Raw genomic sequence first — 22,134 nt, 5'->3', positions numbered from 1 at the left:
ATAGTTAGACAACAGTAAAATTTGAAAATTTTAAAAGGATTTCTTTCCTACTATATTAGTCAGAATTTGCGAGGATATTTGTGATGTTCTTTCTTTATTTAGAAAACTTTTATTTAATAAAAATAAACTTTGAAAGCACAACTTTTGGATTGTAGCGGTTTTCCCCCCATAAACACCCTCCCACCTGGAAACCATCCCATCTCCTACTCCCTCTCCCATCCCATTCTTCATTAATTTCATTTTAATTATCTTTATATACAGAAGATCAACTTAGTATATACTAAGTAAAGATTTCAACAGTTTGCACCCACACAGACACACAAAGTATAGAGTACTGTTTGAGTAATAGTCTTACCGTTAATTTGCAAAGTACAACACATTAAGAACAGAGATCCTACATGGGGAGTAGGTGCACAGTGACTTGTGTTGTTGAATTAACAATTGGCACTCTTATTTATGACGTCAGTAATCACCCTAGGCTGTTGTCATGAGCTGCCAAGGCTATGGAAGCCTCTTGAGTTCACAAACTCTGATCTCATTTAGACAAGGCCATAGTCAAAGTGGAAGTTCTCTCCTCCCTTCAGAGAAAGGTACCTCCTTCTTTGATGGCCCATATTTTCCACTGGGATCTCACTCACAAAGATCTTTCACTTAGGTCATTTTTTTTTTTTGTCATAGCATCTTAGCTTTCCATGCCTGAAATATTCTCATGGGCTTTTTAGCCAGATCCGAATGCCTTAAGGGTTGATTCTGAGGCCAGAGTGCTGTTTAGGACATCTGCCATTCTGTGAGTCTGCTGTGTATCCCACTTCCCATATTGTATTTTTCTCTCCTTTTTAATTCTATCAGTTAGTATTATAAGACTCTAGTCTTGTTTATGTGATCCCTTTGACACTTAATCCTATCATTACGATCAGTTATGAACTTACACTGATCACTTTAACTAGTTAGATGGCATTGGTATATGCCACCTTGATGGGATTGAATTGGAATCCCCTGGCACGTTTCGAACTCTACCATTAGGGGTAAGTCCAATTGAGTATGTGATGAACTGTACATCTCCTTCCTCTCTTATTCTCACATTTCTATTTAATGAGGATCACTTTTCAGTTAAATTTAAACATGTAAGAATAATTGTGTATTAATTAAAGAGTTCAATCAATGGTATTAAGTAAAACAAAAAATACTAAAAGCAATAAAATAGTAAGTTGTTCCTCAACAGTCAGGACAAGGGCTGATCAAGTCATTGTTTCTCATGGTGCCCATTTCACTTTTTTTTTTTTTTGACAGGCAGAGTGGACAGTGAGAGAGAGAGAGAGAGAGACAGAGAGAAAGGTCTTCCTTTTGCCATTGGTTCACCCTCCAATGGCCGCCACGGCTGGCGTGCTGCGGCCGGCGCATCGTGCTGATCCAAAGCCAGGAGCCAGGTGTTTCTCCTGGTCACCCAGGCGGGTGCAGGGCCCAAGGACTTGGGCCATCCTCCACTGCACTCCCTGGCCACAGCAGAGAGCTGGCCTGGAAGAGGGGCAACCGGGACAGAATCCGGCGCCCCGACCGGGACTAGAACCTGGTATGCCGGCGCCGCAAGGTAGAGGATTAGCCTATTGAGCCACGGTGCTGGCCTACCCATTTCACTTCTACAGGTTTCCCTTTAGGTGCTCGGTTAGTTGTCACTGATCAGGGAGAACATATGATATTTGTCCCTTTGGGACTGGCTTATTTCACTCAGCATGATGTTTTCCAGATTCCTCCATTTTGTTGCAAATGACTGGATTTCTTCTTTTTTTACTGCTGTATAGTGTTCTATGCAGTACATATCCCATAATTTCTTTATCCAGTCTTCTGCTGATGGACATTTAGGTTGATTCCATGTCTTAGCTGTTGTGAATTGAGCTGCAATATAAACTGATCACTTTAACTAGGAAGATGGCATTGGTACATTCCATCTTGATGGGATTGAATTGGAATCCGCTGGCACGTTTCTGACTCTTATTAGGGGTGTGGTTCCCTTGCCCGCAAAGGAACGACACTGCTCCCAGCTGATTGGTCTTCAGTAGACTTTTATTTAAACAGGATAGAAAGAGAAACCCTTGAGCAAGGGGAGCTCCGAAAGAAAGGGGAAGCTCCCGTACCATATCACAAACAGCTTATATAGTATAACATTGCTGAAGCATGTAAGCAAGCTTAGTCCATACTACAGTCCATGCGGCGGTGCTCCAATCGGGTGCCTGATCACGCACAGTCCATGCGCTCCTTGTCCAACCATAAAGGTGATCACGCACCTTCATCCAATAAAGCTCCTGGTCATGTAGCAGGTGACTCGGGTGCTAACAACAAGCTTCCACCTGGCGTTTTCTCAGCCTTGGTCAGTGGGAAAAGAAGTACGGGAAGCCCCAAGGCCACAGTTGTTTTGACTCTAGCATGGGGTTATGAAACGGTCCCCATATCACAGCTCAACAGAAACCATAAACATCCACACAACAGTAACTAATGCCAATGATCAGCAAGCCAAGCCTTAGCATGTGGGCCCATGGCCGGCTCGTGGGTCCCCACAATGGGTAACTACGAGTGAGCATGTGCTGAATTATACTTCTCCTCCCTCTCTAATTCCCACTCTTACTTTTAGCAGGAATCACTTTTCAGTTAATTTTAAATGCCTGAGTATAATTGTGTGTAAATTAAAGAGTTCAACCGATAATATTAAGTAGAACAAAAAATACTAAAAGGAATAAAATACTAAGTTGTTCCTCAACAATCAGGACAAGGGCTGATCAAGTCATTGTTTCTCATTGTGTCCATTTCACTTCTACAGGTTTAATTTAGGTGCTCAGTTAGTTGTCACAGATCAGGAAGAACATATGATATTCGTCCCTTTGGAACTGGTTTATTTCACTCAGCATGTTTTCCAGATTTCTCCATTTTGTTGCAAATGACCGGGTTTCATTTTTTACTGCTGAACAGTGTTCTATGGAGTACATATCCCATAATTTCTTTATCCAGTCTTCTGTTGATGGGCATTTAGATTGATTCCATGTCTTAGCTATTGTGAATTGAGCTGAAATAAATATTGAGTTTTAGATAGCTTTTTATTTGCAATTTAATTTCCTTTGGGTGAATTCCAAGGAGTGATATGGCTGGGTTGTATGGTAGGGTTATATTCACATTTCTGAGGAATCTCCAGACTGACTTCCATAGTGGCTTAACCAGTTTGCATTCCCACCAACAGTGGGCTAGTGTCCCTTTTTCCCCACATCCTCGCCAGCATCTGTTGTTAGTTGGTTTCTGTATGTGAGCCATTCTAACTGGGGTTAGGTGAAACCTCATTGTGGCTTTGATTTGCATTTCCCTGATGGCTAGTGATCTTGAACATTTTTTCATGTATCTGTTGGCCATTTGGATTTCCTCTTTTGAAAAATGTCTATTGAGGTCCTTGGCCCATCTCCTAAGCGGGTTGTTTGTTTTGTTGTTGTGGAGTTTCTTGATCTCTTTGTAGATTCTGGTTATTAATCCTTTATCAGTTGCATAGTTTGCAAATATTTTTTTCCATTCTGTTGGTTGCCTCTTCACTTTCCTGACTGTTTCTTTTGAAGTACAGAAACTTCTCAATTTGATGTAATCCCAATAGTTAATTTTGGCTTTGACTGCCTGCACCTCCAGGGTCTTTTTCAAGAAGTCTATGCCTGTGCCTATATCTTCCAGACTTTCTCCAATGTTCGCTAATAATTTGATGGTGTCGGGTCATGGATTTAGATCTTTAATCCATGTTGAGTGGATTTTTGTGTAAGGTGTAAGGTAGGGGTCTTGCTTCATGCTTCTGCATGTGGAAATCCAGTTTTCCCAGCACCATTTATTGAATAGACTGTCCTTGCTCCCGGAGTTGGTTTTAGATCCTTGATCAAATATAAGTTGGCTGTAGATGTTTGGATTGATTTCTGGTGTTTCAATTCTGTTCCATTGGTTTATCTATCTGTTTCTGTACCAGTACTATCCTATTTTGATTATAACTGCCCTTTTGTATGTCTTGAAATCTGGTATTGTGATGTCTCCAGCTTTGTTTTTGTTGTACAAGATTGATTTAGCTATTCGAGGTCTTCTGTATCTCCATATGAATTTCAGCATCTTTTATTCGGGTTCTGAATAGAATGTCTTTGGCATTTTGATTGGTATTGCATTGAATCTATAAGTTGCTTTTGGGAGAATGTACATTTTGATGGTATTGATTCTTCCAATCAATGAACATGGAATATTTTTTCTTTCTTTTAGTATCTTCTTCTATCTCTTCCTTTAAATTTTTGTAATTCTCATTGTAGAGATCTTTGTCATCCTTGGTTAAGTTTATTCCACGGTATTTCATTGTTTCTGTAGCTGTTGTGAATGGAATTGATATTCGAAGTTCTTTCGCAGCCATGGCATTGCCTGTGTATACAAAGGCTATTGATTTTTGTGCATTGATTTTATATCCTGCTACTTTGCCAAGCTCTTCTATGAGTTTCAATAGTCTCTTAGTAGAATTCTTTGGATCCCCTAAATAATCATATCATCCGCAAAGAGGGATAGTTTGAGTTCTTCCTTCCCAATTTGTATCCCTTTAATTTCTTTTTCTTGCCTAATGGCTCTGGCTAAAACTTCCAGTAATATATTGAATAGCAGTGGTGAGAGTGGGCATCCCTGTCTGGCATTACCAGATCTCAGTGGAAATGCTTCCAACTTTTCTCCATTCAATAGGATGCTGGTCATGAGTTTTTCATAAATTGCCTTGATTGAATTGAGGAATGTTCCTTCTATACCCAGTTTGCTTAGAGTTTTCATCATAAAAGGCTGTTATATTTTATCAAAAGCTTTTTCTGCATCTCTTAGATAATTATATGTTTTTTCTTCTGCAGTTTGTTAATGTGGTATATCACATTGATTGATTTGTGAATGTCGAACCATCTCTGCATACCAGGGATAAATCCCTGGATGGATACTTTCTGATACACTGTTGCATTCTATTGGCCAGAATTTTATTGAGGATTTGTGCATCTATGTTTATCATGTAAATTGGGATTCTACCAGACTACATGACCTTTGTGAAGGGAAATAGTGACATGACCTCTCTCTCCTCTTCCTCACTACAAGAGAAAAGGAAAACAACTAAAAGATTGAGAAGTAAACCTAGGACCATGGGACACTTTATCCTCCACACCTTATCACCATCACAACAGAGCTGACCCAGAGTAGCTGTGACATTCAGCTGAAGGCCCTGCGTATCAAGCATTATGAGCTAAAGGATATCCAGATAACCCATCAAATAATGGGGAGTCAAGAGCAGGGACCCCAGAGGACAGTTTGTCCTCCACCTACCTACTACTTCTGTAAACAGCAAACATACCTTAACTTCTACTCAGATAAATATAAAACTCAAACAGCCTATTTAAATAACTTACATTTGTCCAGCATATGTTTCCTGCTTTCAGCAAAGAATTATAAGCAAACTAAGAGAAAGCTACAATTTAAAAATATGACCACTTGATTAAAGAGAGCAAGCATTAGACTCTCACCCAGATATAGCAATGAAATGGAACTATCATACTAGGAGTTAAAAACTACTGTGATTAATAAAGTAAATACCTGAATAGAAAAAGTGTACATGGGGCCAGTGCTATGGGGTAGTGAATAAAGCTGCCATCTGCAGTGCCGTCATCTCATATGGGCACTGGTTCGAGTCCTGGCTGTTTCACTTCCAATCCAGCTCTTTACTATGGCCTAGGAAAGCCGTAGAAGATGGTCCAAGTCCTTGGGCCCCTGCACTCATGTGGGCGACCTGGAAGAAATTCCAGGCTCTTGGATTTCAATCGACCCAGCTCCGACCATTGCAGCCATTTGGAGCACGAATCAGCAGATGAAAGACCTCTCTTTTTCTCTCTCCCTGCCTCTGCCTTTCTGTAACTCTGCCTGTAAAATAAATACATCTTTAAAAAAATGAGAAGGGGCAAGAAGAAATAATAAACACAGAGACAGGAATTCTAAGAATTTGAAAGAAATGCTAGAAATCAAAACACCAAACAGCAATTTCGCATTAATTTTATGGTTAGATTATCACATACAAAACAATTAAATAAGGAATCAGTGAGCTCAAGCAAATGTCAGGAGAAATTTCCAAAAGAAACAGCAAACTGAAAAAAAAGAGGAGAAAATGCAGCATGGGAAATCTGAAGTCAGAATCTATTGACATTTATAGAATGGATCACCTAATAACAGCAAAATAAACATGCTTATCAAGCTCACACAGAACATTCACCCATGTAGGCTACAATGAGGTTCATGAAACACTAAAAAGTGAAAGGAACACTCATGATACAAAATCTCCTCTCAGAACACAGAACTAATGCTCCATAGTAGGAAAAAGCTGGAAAACTACAAAGTCCTTGGAAATTAGACATCATTCTAAAGAGTATAGGGATCAAAGAAGTAGTATTAAGAGAAATACAAAAATATTTCAGTCTAAATAATAATGAAAATTGACTTGTTAAAATTGGCAGGATGCAGGCCGGCATTGCAGCTCAATAGGCTAATCCTCCACCTGTGGCGCTGGTACTCTGGGTTCTAGTCCCGGTCGGGGTGCCGAATTCTGTCCCGGTCACCTCTCTTCCAGTCCAGCTCTCCGCTGTGGCCCAGGAGTGCAGTGGAGGATGACCCAAGTCCTTGGGCCCTGCACCCGCCTGGGAGGCCAGGAGAAACACCTGGCTCCTGGCTTCAGATCAGCACGGTGCGCCTGCCACAGCGCGCCAGCTGCATTGCCATTGGAGGGTGAACCAACAGTAAAGGAAGACCTTTCTCTCTGTCTCTCTCACTGTCCACTCTGCCTGTCCAAAAAAAAAAAAAATGGGATGCAGTGACTGAAAGTGGTGCTTCAAGGAGAGCTTAGAATACTGTACACAAGTATAGAGTTCAGGGATTAAAATTCCTTCCTGGATGGCCCAAGTGCTTGGGCCCTGCACCCACATGGGAGACCAGGAGGAAGCACCTGGCTCCTGGCTTCAGATTGGCGCAGCGCACTGGCCGTAGCAGTCATTTTGGGGGTGAACCAATGGAAGGAAGACCTTTCTCTCTATCTCTCTCTCTCTCACTATCTAACTCTGCCTGTCAAAAATAAATAAACACATAAATACATAAAATAAAATTCCCTCCTTATTTATGGTTTCAAGTATACATATATAGTACTGCAGTATACTCACTGCAAGGTCAGTTCTCCAGATCATAAGTACATTAAATACATTTCAAAATTACTTATTGGAAAATAAAATTTATCCAATTGTGTTTTTCTGGTAAGGAAAGTGTGCGAGGGATGAGGACCCATTGCTTTCTTCTGATCATTTCATCTGCTGATCTGGACAGAATTCCTGAATTTCCCACAGAGGAAGCCTGAGAACCCATCAAATTCTGAGTGCTGGTCTGGGTCCCCAGGTGCTTCCTCTTCTTATCCAGCTGTCTGCTAATGCATCTTGGAAGTGGCAGATGAGTACTCAAGTTCTTGGGCCCCTGCCACTCTTTTGAGGGAAAAGAATGGGGTTCCTGCCTCCTGGCTTCAGCCTGGCCCAGCTCTGGCCATTGCAACCATTTGGCAAATTAATCAGTAGAGGGAAACTCTCTCTCTCTCTCTTCCTCCCTCCTTCCCTCCCTCTGATACTCCATCTGTTAAATAAATTTTAAAAACCATCTTTTTAAAAAAGCGAATGCAAAATTTTCAAGGTGGTTATGTGAATTCGCACTTAAAATTATTGATCCTCTCTTTATTTGTAAGGAAAAGGGACATATCTGCACTGGACCAGGCCAAAGCCAGAAGCCCTGAACCCAATCTGAGTCTCTCACACAGGTGGCAGGGACACAAACATTTGAGCCATCACTTCTGCTTCCCTGGGTAGGAAGCTGAATTGGAACTAGAACTGAGACTCAAACCATAGGTCTCCAATATGGAATGCAGGTTTCTCAAGTGGTATCTTAGCACTAATCAGATGCCTGCACAGGAATTTACACATTTAAGAAAAGTTTGAAGCTCAATCCAAGTCTCCCAAGTAGCAGGAACACAAGCCATAAACTCCAGAAATAAAGAAGGATAAAAGAGTTCTCTCAGTTGGCTGCCTTTAAGCAACCACCCATGATGTCCATATGACACACTGTTTTTTATTTAATGGCTAGAACTTAGTCTAACTGCAAGAGAGACTAAAGCAACAGTCTTTTAACTTGGTATGTGGTCATCCATGCAAAAATATTGGAGTTCTATTAGTAAGATACTTTTTAAGCATTTAATAGTGTCTACCATATTGCATTTAACTAAAAAATAACAATTCAAAAAGTAAATTTTCAGAGATAAATTTCACTGTGACAGTGTGGAAAATACATCATCAAGCTAACATAATAGAGAGCTATGTTCTAATGAAAGAGTCTTTTTCATAGAGATTATGCATTTGGGAATGGAGAATAATAGAATAGAAATCAATGGCACTTTCTTCTCTGTGCCACTCCTTCACATCCCAGTGGATGCAATTTTGATCTAAAGAAACTCTTGCATTTTCTAAGTACCCATGTAAACATACACAAGTGTTCATAGTGGCATTGTGTGTAATAGGAAAAAGTTATAAACAAAGCAATTATCCATCAACAGAATGGATGAGTTAATTAAGGTATAATTATATATTGGAATACTATACAGAAGTAAAAATATAACATAGTCATGTGTTTCTGCAGGGATGTATCTCACAAGCTGAGCAAGAGAGTTGCAGAAAATTGTGATATTGTTTACTTAAATTTCAAAATCATGAAAACCAATTGCATTTGGGTAAAACTGCAAAGAAATATGCTATAATAATGAAACATTATTTTCAGGATAGTGATCATCTCAGTAGGAGACAGGGAGGGTGTGTTTGAAAGGAGAACACATGGTGAATGGTATAATTTTATGTGTGCATGCATCAAGAGTAATTACCCTTATATACAAACACACCTCAGTAACTGAAGAATACATGCAGTTATTTTAAAATATTAAAATTGAATATTTAAAGGATGATAGCTCTTAGTAGGGAGAAAAAGAATGTGATGTGCTTGTCATGAGTTGTGCTTGTAGAGACACAGTTTGGAAAATCTGAGATATTATGAAAAATAGTTGCATAATAATAACACTTGTGAGTGCTGCGAAAGACAAAAGACATGTTGCACTTAAGCTGTGGTCCCCAAATCTTATGCAACAAGGAGGCTTTAATTTTATTAATCTAAAAATAGAATTGAAAGATGTGCAAGAGCAGGCCTTTGGCTAGACAAGTCTTCTGACAACTGCATCCCAGCTCAGAGGGTCTGAGGTTTTACTCCCAAATCATTTGCTTCTAATTTCAGCTTCCTGCTAATGTGCACCCTTGAAGGCATCAGGCGATGGCTCAAGTACTAGATTCTGACCACATGTGGGAGATCTGGATTGAGCTCTGGGGCCCTGGCTTCTGCCTGGCCCAGCCCTATCTGTTCTTGGGCATTGAGAAGTGAATCGTCAAATGGAAGATATTCATATTCATTCTCTCTGTCGCTCTGTGTGTGTGTGTGTGTGTGTGTGTTTCTCTCTCTCAATAAAATGCAATAAATGGTAAGTTTAAAAAGGCAAGCCTTAAAAAGCCACCAGCATTCAATCATACTACCTCTACTCTGGACCTTACCTAAAGCCAGTCAAACTTCAAAGGCCCTGTCTCTAAGCACCTTAGTAGGATTAACTATCAATACTTTTTTTTTTTTTAATTTTTTTATCTTTTTTTTTTTTTTTGACAGGCAGAGTGGACAGTGAAAGAGAGAGAGACAGAGAGAAAGGTCTTCCTTTTGCCGTTGGTTCACTCTCCAATGGCCGCCGTGGCCGGCGCACTGCGGCCAGCGCACTGCGCTCATCCGATGGCAGGAGCCAGGTACTTATTCTGGTCTCCCATGGAGTGCAGGGCCCAAGTGCCTGGGCCATCCTCCACTGCACTCCCGGGCCACAGCAGAGAGCTGGACTGGAAGAGGGGCAACCGGGACAGAATCCGGCACCCCAACTGGAACTAGAACCCAGTGTGCCAGTGCTGCAAGGCAGAGGATTAGCCTAGTGAGCCGCAGCACCAGTCTGTCAATACTCTTAATACCTCACAGTTGGGGTAAACTTTGAACACACAGACTCTAGGAGGACACACTCAAATGATACCCAAACAACAGCACCATATTTCTTTAGAAGGAAATGATAAGGAATGTCCATTTTACAAACCTCTACCCACCCTGAATCCTTCCCTCAGGTTGTGCTAAACATTTCCCTCTAGTCTTACTGAGTCCATTCCCACCCTCTCAGCCTGGCTGCCAGCAAAAAATTCATGGCACAATCAGGCAAGAAGAAAAGGTATGGGCAGGGACCCCTGCTGTGGCACAGTGGGTAAAAGACCTGGCCTGAAGCACCGGCATCCCATATGGGCACCGGTTCTGGTCCCAGCTGATCCTCTTCCGATGCAGCTCTCTACTTGGCCTGGAATAGCATTAGAGGATGGCCCAAGTCGTTGGGCCCCTGCACCTGCGTGGGAGACCCTGAAGAAGCTCCTGGCTCCTGGCTTCAGATTGGCACAGCTCCAGCCATTGTGGCCATCTGGGGAGTGAGCCAGCAGATGGAAGACCTCTCTCTCTGTCTCTACCTCTCTTTCTGTAATTCTTTCAAATAAATAAAATAAATATTTAAAAATAAGAAGTTGTGGACAGATTCTAGGGGAAGCTGTAGGGAATGGTGTAGTCTCTAATAAGAGAGCAGTTACCAGACTGGAGATGGGGGGAAATTGTATCAGGCCTCCCAGCTAAAGACCTGAGAAAGGAAGGCAGCTGATTTGGTGCAGCCCTGCAAGATGGAAGCTGGGATCAAAACCTCCTAATGCCACTCTTCTCCTTTTTTTTGACCTTCTCAAGTGACAACCTCCCACCTCCAGACAAGGTATTTGAAGCTAGAAGGAAGTTGCTAATTTCATCAAGAAAGTCAGCTTTTGTGGAACAAAGTGGGTGGAAATGGGAGGAAAGATCCAGAGGACATTCTTGCTCATGCTGGGCTTGTTGCTGGGAATGCCCTGATTTCCAGCTATCCTGCAACCCTCTGGTTGTCTATGACTCAGTTAAGGACGTACTTTAAAAACAGAAATGCTTCTGTCCTCAGCATTTTGGTCTGTATCGCTCACACTGATGCACAGTGCTGATTTCCAATTCATGTTTTACATGGATTTAAAGATTCCACTCCATGTGAGGAGGCTTCAGAAAGTTCATGGAATATTTATGAATCTTTAAAAATTTTTATTTATTTCCATTTACTTTAAAGAAGAAAATGGGCACATGTGTGAGTGTGGGTGTGTGAAAGAAAGAGGGGTGTGTGGGAGTGTATGTGAGCATGTGCATGGGCTTGGGAGAGGATATGAGTGTGCCTGAAGACTGTATGAGTGTTGTGATGGCAGGTGTGTAAGTATGAGGGTGTGAGCAGGTATGTGTTTAAAGCCATTTGTGCATGGGCCATGGGGAGGACAAGAGTATGTTAAGGAGTGTTCTGAGGCTGTGAGTATTGTAGGAGCAGGTGTATGTGTGAGGCTGTACAGGGTGGGAAAAGGGCTGGTGAGAAAGGAAATGGTTGGCATCAACTGTGCAGGCTGACAGAGGAATGTCTTGTCTTTGAGTTGGGCCTGGAAAGTAGAATAAAAAATGTGTCTTATTGGTGATTAAGGGATGGGCCTTAGGGTTTGCTAAACTTCCACTGAGCATCCTGCCCAGAGTTGAAAGGGCCCTTTAATTCCAGCTGTTCCTACAGAGCAGGTCTGGTGCGGGCACCAAGGCTGGCAGCAGTCAGGCTAGGCCAGAGCAGCTTGGAGATCTAATGACCATGATGTTCACCATGCCCCATGCCATCTGCTGCCATTGCTGGTCCTCAGAGAGGTGCAGGCCTTGCATTTGTCAGCAGCAAACTTTACCAGCCAAGGCTGGCTCATGCAGAGTCTCTGGCACTAGGAATGGTCCCTCCAAAAGGCACCAAGTTCTGCTTTCCAGATGCAAGTCTTGCAGTTGCTCTATAGCAACCACACTTGGGGGACATGGTTCTTTTGAAGATGGTACAATGCTCATCCATTTAGAAGGTAAAGTTTTAAACCATGGTCCTGATCTCTTCATATCTGGTCTTGTCAGTCAAGGCCTTGCACCGATGATTCTGCTGCATGCCTTTCCATTTCCTTCATTACACGCACAAGTCACCAAGCCGTTGCAAACTTGCAAGCACAGGCTTCCAGCCCCCTCTTCTACCTCAGGTGTGTATTCTTGAAGGCAGGAAGGGCACTGCCCAGAGGCATTGCCCCTCCCCCACCCCATGATGATGGGAACTGCAGGGCAGGGGCATGGGAAGGAGCAGACTCCCAGCAAACCCCATCCCGGTCCAGACCTTGCACCCTCCATGAGTGACCCCCTGCTGTTTTCTCACCTCAATTGGTGGCCTGTGGAGAGGGTAGGACGGCCCCGATGTCAGTCAAACCTTTTGTAATACAGAACAGGGAATCCAGTGGCAAACTGTGCTCACCACTCCAGTATATGAATGTGTCATTTTATCAGTAACAATATAACTGCATTTTAAATGTGTGTCACTGGGGCCATCATTGGGGCATAGAGGGTGAAGCATGCCAGCTGTGACACCAATATCCCATATGGGTACTGATTGGTGTCCTGGCTACTCCAATTATGATCCAGCTCCTTCCTAATGGCCTGGAAATCAGTGGAAGATAGTTGAAGTACTTGGGCTCCTGCCCCCATGTGGGAGACCCAGAGGGAGTTCCAGACTCCTGGCTTCAGTCTGGCCATCTCAGGGAGTGAACCAGCAGATGGGAGATATCTCTCTCTCTCTCCCTCTCTCTCTCTCTCTGTAACTCTTCCAAATAAATTTTTTTGAAAAAGCTGTGTCATTTTATATCCTTTTATGTTCATTCTTAGCTGCAGGGTGAGCATTATTATATTCCAGGGCCACCTCTGTTTTTCAGTATTACACTCCAACTTTAAAAATCATTATGTGGTTCAGAATAACCCAAGGTTATTGCTGTACAGTACCATTTTTACAGATGTATGCTTAAAGAGTTAGAATTCAGGTAACATTAGAATGTACTGTTGTTTCACAAGAGGCTGTTAGACTTTTTTTTATTCAAATTGTGAGTGAGGCATTATCAATTACCCAACAAATTTTTCCTATTACCAACATAAATTCAATCACAGTGTAAATTAGAATATAGGTCTAAATCTCAAATCCTTGAGACATGAATAACTAAACTATAAACACACATCAAGGGTCCCAGAATGAAGCAGGAACATGAGGAATCTACAGGCTAAGGACTTCACCTTGGAGACAGGGAAAATCAAGGTCACTGTGTTTTAGATTTTAGTAGAAGAATTATGTTGCTATTAACAGCAAAACAAAAAGCACACTGTTAAAGTACGTAAAGTTGGAAAGCAGATTGAATAAAATTCATGTCAAGTGAAGAATCCTCAGGGCTGCAGATACTTAGGATAACAGCAAAACTGAAGACAATTTGCAGTCCTTCTGTATGTGAAACTCAAGTGCCACTGAGAAGTACAAACTCAGCTGTCACATCACACAAGAAGGGAATCTTCTAAATTGGGCAGCAATCCTTCGGCTGTGTCCTTAACACCACTCTTGGAGTCACTGCAGTGTGATGATACCACAGGTCTCCCAGAGGTCATGGGGATAGCATCGTGAAGATAGGGAAACACTGCAAAGAGAACCAGACTGAATCAGTTGCTTATACAGAATGGGTTCTGAAAACACATCTCAGGATGTAACTAAGCTCCCTGAACCACCACATCTCAAATGCCTCCTCACCAGTATTCCTCATCAGCCCCATTATTCATTCCCCCAACTTTAAAATCTCAGGCATCACTGAGTCCTCTTTTTCCCTCATCCCCATCTCTTTTAAGGGCTAAGTTCACCAGATTCTACTTCTTTCCTTGCAAACCATTCCCTCCTTTTGTTCTTTGATGCCTGTGTCATGGTTCATATGCTTGCTTCCTCAAACTTAGGTTATTTAGCTAATATTCTACCCTTCCAGCTTCTAGTACCTTTCCTATAGTTCATTTTACTACTACTGTAAAATCTTTGTAAGGCATAGTTTAAATCGCTCTGGCTCCCTTTTTCAAAAATCATAGCTTCAATTAATACTTTCTAAGATGTGGACATGGCCTGCCCCCTTCACCCCAAGGGCCCACAGGTTGGAGGCTTGGTTCCCAGTGTGGTGGTGGGAAATGTTGGGCCCACCTGGAGATCCTTTGGTCACTGAAGCCCCTGCTCTCAGGGGGCATAATAGACTCCTGGTGTGCAGTTGCAGAAAAAAACAAAACTGCACATTGATAAAGAAGACTACATCTGAATTGCATTCATTTTAAATGCAGAGTCATCCTCTAGTTTCCTGTGTGGAGATGTGAGCTCTTCCTTCCACACATCCTCCTGCCACGGCAATCTGCCATTATGTGACATAAGGTGCACTCACCAGAACTCAGCTAACACAGGAGCCATGCACTTGAACCTCCAAAGTCAGAAGTTAAATACACCTCTTGTATTAGTCAACTCTCAGTGTAGCAACTGAAAGCTGACAGACATACTCCTCCTGGGTCTGAACTGAAATATCTTTTGCTCAGTCGGTCGTATCCTAGCTCAGCTCCACAGTTCCTCAGTGTCTGCGCAGACACTTTCCCACACATCTCCATGGTCTCAATGTCTCCTATTCAAACTTCTCTTTACATCAGGATCTCACTATGAACACATGTCAATTTATTCTAATTTTACATATTTTTCAGGGTCCATATCAGGTATCATTCCTGAAAGAAAGCTACCTTCTGATCTAGAGGTTATAACCAATCTGAACCGTACATTTTCCTTACTCTGTTACGACATGCTTTCCATTCTATTTATCCATCACATCTACTATGGTTTTCATTCAACCTATATTAAGATCTTACTATGTTCCAGGCATTGAGCTAGGCACCATGACTACAGGGATGACTACAACAGTTATGGCTGTCCAAATACATAAAGCAAGTCAGAAATACCAGTGAATTTTAATAGTGTACCACAGAGCAGGTCGCTAGAACACTTATCCTATCAAGAAGTTGTGACGTTCCTCATCAACATACTGTGCGATTCAGTTTAGATTTCTTAGTCCAAACCAAACTTCTATTTCATAACAGTGATAATTTGAAATTAGAAGATTGAAGAATCTTACAGCCCAATCTTTAAAAAATAGTATTTAAAAAACTGTAATACTCATAGCAAAAGTGGAAAAAAGTAAAAAAAAAATCCATTACAGTATTTCCCAGCAAAATTTCAAATTTTTAAATCACCTCTAAATTTAGTGGTTAAAAATATGAAAGGATGGGGCTGGCACCATGCATGGCTCAATAGGCTAATCCTCTGCCTTGCGGCGCCGGCACACCGGGTTCTAGTCCCGGTCGGGGCACTGGATTCTGTCCCGGTTGCCCCTCTTCCAGTCCAGCTCTCTGCTGTGGCCCAGGAGTACAGTGGAGGATGGGCCAACTGGTTGGGCCCTGCACCCCACCAGGATAAGCACCTGGCTCCTGCCTTCGGATCAGTGCAGTGTGCCGGCCACAGCGGCCATTGGAGGGTGAACCAATGGCAAAGGAAGACCTTTCTCTCTGTCTCTCTCTCTCACTGTCCACTCTGCCCGTCAAAAAAAAATATGAAAGGATGGAAGGAAAGAAAATCATGCTTTGGTAGCCATGGGATTTGAGTGATAGGATTAAATGCATAAATAAATGAAAAAAGACTGAGTTATGACAAACGGTACATTAGAATCTCTGTAATACAACCATAAGTTCACCTGGAGATAACCCAGATGGGGTTATGCATTGTGAAAAAAAGATGAAAGGATGAAATTATGAGTTTTAAATATAGTTTTACATTTTGATTCTTGAGAACAAGAATTCTCTCAGGTCTTTTCTTTCACTGAAGAAACTCTGGCATTTAAAAGTTGGGAGTGGTTTTTACTATCTATTCCAGGTTTAATAGTTATGCAAATTATTGCACCTCATTTTCAAATATCTCTGCCATTCACAAATGCTATCCAAAACCCCAGTCACAGCCCTCTGCACCATACTCCCTTATTTAGCTCATATTTATCTTGGATTTCAAGGGCTTGCATACACTGCCTTTGCTCCTTTCTATGTGGACACAGTTATTTGAAGCTTCTGCTGGCATTGAACTTTAAGTATCACCAAAGAGGTGGCTGGTGAGAAACTTGTTGTGGGGGCTGTCCTCAAACAAAAGGAACAGGGAATAGAGGTGAGAGGAGGTGAGTCCATTGCCATAAAAGAAAATTTGGTGACATAAGGCCATAAAAGCCAATGGACTAAAAATGTCTTATTGATTCCAAAAGTCTTGATCAATCATCCCCTTAATCACTGTCAAACATGGGGAGCTTAGAGACATTCGTTTATTTTTGTCTGAGTCAGGGATTGAAGTCACTATTGCCCCAGAATTCTTGACAAAATAATGGAACCAACAGTCAGTCAAATTCAAAGAGAATTTACTGGCACATTTCAGGAGCACTGCTATGCACAGAGTGCACTGGTGCAAGGGGGCAGTGATCAAGATTCAATGTGAGGCCGGTGCCACAGCTCACTAGGCTAGTCCTCCGCTTTGCGGTGCTGGCACACCGGGTTCTAGTCTTGGTCGGGGCACCGGATTCTGTCCTGGTTGCTCCTCTTCCTGTCCAGCTCTCTGCTGTGGCCAGGGAGTGCAGTGGAGGATGGCCCAAGTACATGGGCCCTGCACCCCATGGGACACCAGGATAAGTACCTGGCTCCTGCCATCGGATCAGTGTGGTGCACCAGCTGCAGCGAGCCAGCTGCGGTGGCCATTGGAGGGTGAACCAACAGCAAAGGAAGACCTTTCTCTCTGTCTCTCTCTCTCACTGTCCACTCTGCCTGTCAAAAAAAAATCAAACTAAAGTAAAGAAAGTAGTTTGGTTAACAGTGGCATATCTCAAAACACTAGGATGGAAATAGGGGAGACATGCTTATAGAAAATCTACATAGCTCTCACAATTTTAGGAATTGTGTCAAAAATGCATGTGAAGCGGCCAGCAATGGACAGAAAGCTCTGCCATAGAATTGTTGAATAAAATGTCATACAAGGAAATCATAGCAGGTGTGATTTTAAAAGTGGCCATGTGACTAAATTGTTACATAAATCTAGAGATAGGCATTTGAATGATTTCAACTACAAATCTAAAAGTTAGGCCCAACATTCTCAATGGGAAATGGAGACCGCCTTTTAATAATTTTAAATTGTGTGGATGGATGGATGGATAGATGGATAGATAGATAAACAGATATGTGTTTCTCTGAGTGAAGAGTTTGTACACTGGCATCTGCTAAACTCACATTCTGTGAAGTATACATGTGACAAGGATTTGGTGTCTACAGAAAGTTCCCAACTAGTGAGAGGCAGAAATTAGGAGAAAGATTCCATGCTTCTAGACTCTTTGGTGGAGCCATTCATATGCACATTCTGTATGCTTCCTTGGACTTGATAGCTGTTTTGAGCTCCAGTTGCTCATACCAGTAATTCACCTGTTCATAAGGGACTTTAATGCACCTTTTTGCCTTATGTTGCTCACTCTCTGTGCACCTTTCCTTGTACTTCTCTCCCAAAACTAAGATTAAGTCCCGCATCTACTTCAATAAAACCTTTCCTTGTGATCTGATATTAAGGAAACAAAAACTACTGACAATTATTGCCATCATTGTTCATCTTTCATTTCAGTGTGTGTCACTCACAAGTTTGGGCTTCTATTCATATATTCTGTATTCTAAAAATTTCTTTTAAAGGAACTCTTCTTCACATATATCTGTAAGCTTTTTATTTGTGTTTAAGATTTCTTTGTATACTGTTTAATATACTTTGCATATTGCCAATGTATTTTCTAATATATCAACTATCTATTAGTTTCAGTGATAACTTTCTCAAAACACATGAGACATATTTTCATTTGTTCAAGCCACATATTTGTTATTGAAGACCATTTTAAAATTTAAAAACCTATTATATTTTCATTTGTTTCCACAGGCAATTGAAACTTCAATATCCTTATATATTGGCATAATTTTTTTTAAAAAATCAGTGTAATAGTACTGATTTTTCCAAGACTAATATGTACGGATTTAGTAAAATCAAGTTTCACAACGTTAAATTTCCTTAAATACTTCAATATTGATCTAGCCCTTTGCCACTCCATCAAAATGTTGTTTCAGCTGTTTTTTCAAAAGCACTGGATTTTTTTTTCTTTTTGTAAGTCTGAAGGGGATGCAGACAAGACCCCTAGCCATCAGGAGAGCTGAGGCCCTCATGCACATCTAAAAGTTTTTATTGAGAAAAAGAAATTGACGAGGGGTGGAGCCAAGATGGCAGAATAGTGAGGGTGTGCACGATAGTCTGGGAAAATTTAGCTTAATAAAAGTGGAGTTACGGTAGCCTCAGAAAAAGGATCAGGAAAAAATTGCAGAGGAAACTCTTCCGGATCTAGTGGCTGTGACTCAGAGGACCTACTGAGAGAACAAGGTCGCCCACTGCGTGGAAGCCAAGCCGCGGGAGCCGCAGGGTCTGCACGCCACTGCAGGAAGGGGAGTAGATGTCAAACAGACACCAGCAGGGAGAGCAGGGATGCCCAGGGCTCCGAGTCCACACATCAGCGCTGGAAGGGGAGGTGAGCTCAGTAACCTGAGACATTGGTGGGGAAATGGCAGTCAGAATCTAGAGGGGAGCAGAAAAGTTCACCAGACTGACTACTGGAGAGAAGGAAAAAAGGTGGGGGGGGGTACTGATACAGATGAGTTTCTCTGTAGTTTCTCTCTTCGCCAACATTGCAAAGGTGAGCAAGAGACAAAGAGCAGGCCCCACTCTGGATTTACATAACAACAGGGGAGAGCTAAGGAACTGGGTCGTTACAATTCAGTAGCCTAGGCAACCCAGTGGGAGTCCAGAGGAGAAACGGAGCCTACACAGACTCTTTGGGTAGAAGCCAGAGATCGGAAGCTAAATAGCATCAATTCTGCACAGCCGTGCCGTGCGGTATTACTTACCTCCTGGATAAATAAATAAATAAATAAAAAGATAGAGATTTACCACACATAACCTGAGGGTGTCACATTTGCACACCCGTAACACAGAAGAACCAAGCAGAGCTCTCAGGCCACACCCATCTCAAGCCTCCAAGGCTCCTCCAATACCAGGCAGTCCACTTAACACAGACATAGTATAAAATAAAAAAAAAGCACAGTGAGGGAAGAAGAATTAACTATGCCAAGCAACAAACAAAAAAATCGAGGGAACAAGATCAACGATGACACTATGATGCCTCCAAATAAACAAAACACCCCAAGCCAAGATTATGAAGATGATGAGATAGAAGAAATGCAAGATATGGATTTCAAAAAATTTATGATAAGAACATTTAGAAGTTTTCAAAAGCAAATCCTTAAAATACAGAAATCCTTATTGGACAGGATTGAAAATCTCTCTCGTGAAAATGAAATTTTCAGGAAGAATCAAAATGAAACACAGAAACTAGTAGAACAGGAAAGTGTGATAGTGAAGAGAAATCAAAATGAAATGAAGAGCTCAATAGATCAACTGACAAACACATTAGAGAGCCTTAAAAACAGAATGGGTGAAGCAGAATAGAGAATATCAGACTTAGAAGACAGAGCACAGGAAAACATACAGTCAAACCAAAGAAAAGAAGAGGAAATTAGAAATCTAAAAAATATTGTTGGGAATCTACAGGATACTATTAAAAAAACCAACATTCGAGTTCTAGGAGTTCCTGAAGGCATGGAGAGGGAGAAAAGATTAGAAGGCCTTTTTAGTGAGATATTAGCAGAAAATTTCTGAGGTTTGGAGAAGGACAGAGACATCCCAGTACTGGAAGCTCATAGAACCCCTAATAAACATGACCAAAAGAGATCCTCACCACGACACGTGGTGATTAAACTTACCACAGTGACACATAAAGAAAAGATCCTAAAATGTGCAAGAGAGAAACGTCAGATTACTCTCAGAGGATCTCCAATTAGACTCACAGCAGACTTCTAATCAGAAACACTACAGGCTAGGAGGGAATGGCGAGACATAGCACAGGTGCTAAGAGAGAAAAATTGCCAGCCCAGAATATTATATCCTGCTAAGCTCTCATTTGTGAATGAAGGTGAAATAAAGACCTTTCATAGCAAACAGAAATTGAAAGACTTTGCCGCCACACCTCCGGCCTTGCAAAAGATACTTAAAGATGTGCTACACTCAGAAACACAGAAACACGGCCATCAATATGTAAGAAGGGAAAGGAAGAACACCTACCAGTAAAAGAGCATGGGAAGCTCAAAGCATATACTAGAAAATATCTCTGGGAAAATGGCAGGGCAAAGTCACTACGTATCAATAGTCACATTGAACATTAATAGACTTAACTCTTCAGTTAAAATACACCGATGGGCTGATTGGCTCAAGGAACAACACCCAACTATTTGTTGCCTACAAGAAACACATCTCTCTAACAAAGAAGCATGCAGACTGAAAGTGAAAGGTTGGAAAAAGATATTCCATGCCAACAGAAACCAAAAAAAAGCAGGTGTAGCCATATTAATATCAGACAAAATAAACTTTAATACAAAAACTGTTAAGAGAGACAAAGAGGGACACTATATAATGATTAAGGGTTCAATTCAACAGGAAGATGTATCTATTATAAATGTATATGCACCTAATTACAGGGCACCGGTCTATTTAAAAGATATGTTAAGGGACTTAAAGGGAGATTTAGATTCCAATACAATAGTACTGGGGGACTTCAATACTCCACTCTCAGAAACAGAAAGATCATCCGGACAGAAGATCAACAAGGAAACAGCAGATTTAATCAACACTATTGCCCAAATGGATCTAACAGATATCTACAGAACTTTCAATCCTACATCTACAGACTTCACATTCTTCTCAGCAGTGCATGGAACCTTCTCAAGGATTAATCACATACTAGGCCATAAAGCAAGTCTCAGCAAATTTAAAAGAATTAGAATCATACCATGCAGCTTCTCAGACCACAGCGGAATGAAGCTGGAAATTAGCAACTCAGGAAACCCGAGAAAGTATGCAAATACAGGGAGATTGAACAACATGCTCCTGAATGAACATTGGGTTATTCAAGAAATCAAAAAAGAAATCAAAAACTTTCTGGAAGTAAATGAGGATAACAACACAACATATCAAAACTTATGGGATACAGCAAAAGCAGTATTGAGAGGCAAGTTTATAGCAATAGGTGCCTATATCAAGAAATTGGAAAGGTACCAAATAAATGAGCTTTCAGTGCATCTCAAGGACCTAGAAAAACTGCAGCAAACCAAACCCAAATCTAGTAGGAGAAGAGAAATAATTAAAATCAGAGAAGAAATTAACAGGATTGAATCCAAAAACAAATTACAAAAAATCAGCCAAGTGAGGAGCTGGTTTTTTGAAAAAATAAACAAAATTGACACCCCATTGGCCCAACTAACTAAAAAAAAAAAAAAACAAGAGAAAAGACCCAAATCAATAAAATCAGAGATGAAAAAGAAAATGTAACAACAGACACCACAGAAATAAAAAGAATCATCAGAAATTACTACAAGGACCTGTATGGCAGCAAACAAGAAAATCTATCAGAAATGGATAGATTCCTGGACACATGCAATCTACCAAAATTGAACCATGAAGACATAGAAAACCTAAATAGACCCATAACTGAGACAGAAATTGAAACAGTAATAAAGGCCCTCCCAACAAAGAAAAGCCCAGGACCAGATGGATTCACTGCTGAATTCTACCAGACATTTAAAGAAGAACTAATCCCATTTCTTCTCAAACTATTCAGAACAACCAAAAAAGAAGGAATCCTCCCAAATTCTTTCTATGAAGCCAGCATCACCTTAATCCCTAAGCCAGAGAAAGATGCAGCACTGAAAGAAAATTATAGACCAATATCCCTGATGAACATAGATGCAAAAATCCTCAATAAAATTCTCACCAATAGA

At 41.3% G+C, this 22,134-nt stretch overlaps 1 long non-coding RNA gene across 1 annotated transcript; it reads right to left on the bottom strand.

Annotated features, from left to right (window-relative positions):
- Window positions 1-13,473: 13,473 nt before the first annotated feature.
- On the bottom strand, window positions 13,474-21,651 carry LOC138847141 (uncharacterized). Its single transcript, XR_011384785.1, has 2 exons — window positions 21,147-21,651; window positions 13,474-13,766 (listed from the first exon to the last, which is right to left on the bottom strand). It is a non-coding gene; the product is annotated as an uncharacterized lncRNA (long non-coding RNA).
- Window positions 21,652-22,134: the final 483 nt, after the last annotated feature.

The sequence above is a fragment of the Oryctolagus cuniculus genome, chromosome 19, assembly GCF_964237555.1.
Source record: "Oryctolagus cuniculus chromosome 19, mOryCun1.1, whole genome shotgun sequence".
NCBI classification, from domain to species: domain Eukaryota; kingdom Metazoa; phylum Chordata; class Mammalia; order Lagomorpha; family Leporidae; genus Oryctolagus; species Oryctolagus cuniculus.
This window is presented reverse-complemented; position numbering and strand designations above follow the sequence as displayed.